Source organism: Macaca fascicularis, chromosome 1 (genome assembly GCF_037993035.2).
Source record: "Macaca fascicularis isolate 582-1 chromosome 1, T2T-MFA8v1.1".
Classification (NCBI taxonomy): domain Eukaryota; kingdom Metazoa; phylum Chordata; class Mammalia; order Primates; family Cercopithecidae; genus Macaca; species Macaca fascicularis.
In genome coordinates, this window is record NC_088375.1 from 19,050,539 (window position 1) to 19,054,263 (window position 3,725).

A 3,725-nucleotide genomic window follows, 5' to 3' on the forward strand; every position below is an offset into this window, starting at 1 on the left:
AGTGCAGAGACACAATCTCGACTCACTGCAACCTCCACCTCCTGGGGTCAAGCCATTCTCCTGCCTCAGCCTCCTGAGCAGCTGGGCCTACAGGCATGTGCCACTATGCCCAGCTAATTTTTGTATTTTTAGTAGAGACAGGGTTTCACCATATTGGCCAGGCTGGGCTTGAACTCCTAACCTCCTGATCCACCTGCCTCAGCCTCCTAAAGTGCTGGGATTACAGGCATGAGCCATTGCGCCCAACCTATAAACCATAAATAAATAAATAACAAGTGTTGGTGAGGATGTAGAGAAACTGGAACCCTTATGCACTGCTGTCGAAAATGGTGTAGTGCTTCCTCGAAAAATTAAATGTAGAATTACTATGTGATCCAGCAATTCCATTTCTGATTGTATACATAAAGGAATTGAAAGCAGGGATTCAAACGGATGTTTGTACATCCACATTCATAGCAGTGTTATTTACAGTGGCCACAGGGTGGCACAACACATATGTCCATCAACAGATAAATGGATAAATGGACAAACTGTGGTATATCCGTACAGTGGAATATTATTCAGCCCTAAAAAAGAAGAAAATTCTAACACATACCAGAACATGGATGAAACTTGAGGATGATATGCTAGATGAAATGAGTGAGACACAAAAAGACAAATACCAAATGATTTCACTTACATGAGTTTCCTACAGTAACCAAAATTGTAGAGGCAAAAAGTAAAATGGCAGTCACCAGGGGCTTGAGGAAGAGAGGAATGGGGAGTTCTCATTATTGTTTATGAGTTCGGAGTTTCAGTTGGGGATGATAACATTCTGGAGATGGATGGTAAATGTACTTAACGGCACAGAATTATACACTTAAAATGGTTACAGTAGTAAATTTTATGTTACGTGTATTTTGTCACAATTTGAAAAAACCACAAATGACAAGTTGGGAGAAGTTATTTCCACAACATTATGGATAAAAGGGTAATATCTCTGACATACAAAGTACTTAAACATTAAGGAAAAACCCCAAATCTCCTATAAAAAATGAGGAAAAGCATAAACAGACAATTCATAGTAAAGATCTACAAAGAGTCCATAAACATGTGAAAAGACATTAAACTTTTCCCGTAATAGAGTTGTAAATTAAAACTACAAAACATACTATTTATCCTCTCATCAAACAGGTAAAAAAATCAAAAGCTTGACAAAACATTCTGTTGGCAAGACTACAAAAAAATAAAATAAAATAAAATAAAATAAGGACGACATCTGTGAACAGATATAGGGTAATATCCAGGATATTTTGTTAAATGAAAAAAGGAAGTTGCAGTAGGGTGTATATCATCTGCTACATTTTCTGTGACAAAGAAGGGACTAGAAAACATACATGTAAGTGTTATAGCTCTTTTAGAACTTGTCTAGGTTTGCTGGTTTTCACTGGAAAACACTCCATGCAGAAAAGAAAAGATACATGTATCTGAGTATTTTGGCAAAACACACATACACACTCACGTACACAATAGTGGTAAACCAGAAAGCAATTGAATTGGTTACCTAGAAGGGGTGGGAGGGAAAAGTAGAAGGGATAGGAGAATTGATGCTTCTTTGAGTATACTGTTTTTCCAGGCTTAAATTTTGGAAACATGATAGTGTTCTCTATATTTAAAAAAAAAAAAACAAAATAAAATCAAGAAAGCTGAGGGGAGAGGAATAAAAACTGAATTCAAACAGAAATATCTGAATCCCATTACATTATAAATGAATAATATAAAGGTTAAAAAATCAATATTCATAACTTTAAACAAAGTATGCCAGCTATGTACTCAGACTAGAACTGGAATTTTAAAACCCTTTATTTTTTCATAGTGTTATGGGTATAGCAATTAAATTATTTTATGCATAGCATGCAATTGAGAAAATCAGAAAATACATTGTTTTGGGGAGCTAGGATTTTCACTATGGAAGAAGGGAGATATAGTATGGGATGGAAGCAGGCAAGAAAGATTCCTGTGGAGTAGATTTGGAATTAGAGGTAGCAGTATGAACTCATTATTTCATATACACACACATATCTATGCTCATATGTATGCATATTTAAATAAATATGCATATATATTTCCTAGATCTTTCCACTTAAAGGGCACCGATTAATAATATCCCAGTAGCAATGAGCACCCCTTGCACCCAGATCTTGGTTTCTAAATACCATTCTCCACTGTAAGATTTCACTGGAGAAATTATTGATTCCAGGACTGGAGTCTAGAGGGTATTAAATGAGCCTGGAACATCTTGTTGTACTAGAAAGTAAGGAAGGGCAGAAAGAGTGAGAAAGAGAGAAAGAGAGAAGCAGAGAGAGAGAGAGCACAATGTTAAAAGGACGTAGGAGCCAGCTTGAAGGGGCCCCACTGGCTAAATGTAAGACAATATATGCATCAAAATAAACACTGAATAAAGTAGAAATCTAGGTATACACAGTGATAATAAATAAATGGAAAAAAGGGAGAACTCTTTGAGTAGAATGCCAACTGATAGACATTCACGGAAGGGTGGATCGCCATCTCACAACCATCGCAGTAAAGGTTTGTTTGGAGAAGACACTTCAGTGGATGCTCAAGTGGTTAGGTGAGGAGTGTAATGAAAAGGAGGAGATTTATAAGGTCTTCAAATGTCTTTCAACAGACATTTGTTAGTTGCATAATAGACATATTATTCATTGCTGGGTGTGGGTGGTGGTGGTGAGGGGGATGGGGGAATTAGTAGCTGGTGGAGAAACAGGCAGCACCTTGGCCAGTTGACCAAAACTAGCATCACTCGTGAGGGTCAGATGGATATCCTGAGTCTGCAGAGAGACTCTGAGAAGGTGACAGCATCATGGTTTTTGTATTCTGGCCAAGGATGTATAACCTGATTTGTGAATAAATATCAAGAAAAACAATTGGGGAATATTCTGTAAAATAAGTGGTTTGTATTTTTCAGAAATGTCACTTTGTCTATTGTGAAAGACAAAGAAAGAGTAAGGAAATGTCCCAGATTAATGAATCCAAAGAGACGTGATAACTAAATGCAATAAAGTCCCTGGAGTGGAGAGTAAAAATACTGTGGAGAACATGAGTAGGACAATGAACAAAACAGGACTATGGACTATAGAGTGGGTAATATCTTAGTCTGATATACCATGGTACAGTATGGTAAATAGCATAACGTTAAATTTTCTGATTTTGCTAACTGTGCTATAGTTGCATAGAAGAATGTTAGGAAAGATGATATTTATTAGGAAATATAAACTAAAGTGTCAAGGGTTAAGGGGCATGACACACACAAGCTGCTTTCAAAAGATTCAAGAAAAATATAGACAGAGGATGATTTAAAAAAAAGTGGCAAAATAGTCTGGATAAAGGACATAGGTGAATTCTCTGCACTATTTTTGCAACTTTTTTTGTACGTTCGAAATCGTTTTCTTTAAAAGTGGTTTTACTTAAAACCACTTTTTTTTTTTTAATGTGGTGACCCTGAAGTTTCATTCTGCTGATTAGGAAAAAGGCAGAAACCTGAAAACATTCCACTGCAATAACCACACAGCCCAAGCCTCCAAATGATACTACAACTTGCTTCCCTAGGCAGCTGGCATATATACATCCCCTCCTTGTCTTTCTTCTACCTTCGTTTACTTTCCTAACACATCTCCACAGACACTTTCAACCACTTGTGCATGATTTCTAGTGTTTACAGGTAAGTA

At 36.8% G+C, this 3,725-nt stretch overlaps 1 non-coding gene across 1 annotated transcript; it reads left to right on the forward strand.

Annotated features, from left to right (window-relative positions):
• Positions 1 to 1,380: 1,380 nt before the first annotated feature.
• LOC123571059 (U7 small nuclear RNA) lies at positions 1,381 to 1,439 on the forward strand. Its single transcript, XR_006695231.1, has one exon. It is a non-coding gene; the product is annotated as a U7 small nuclear RNA (small nuclear RNA).
• The last annotated feature ends 2,286 nt before the right edge of the window (positions 1,440 to 3,725 follow it).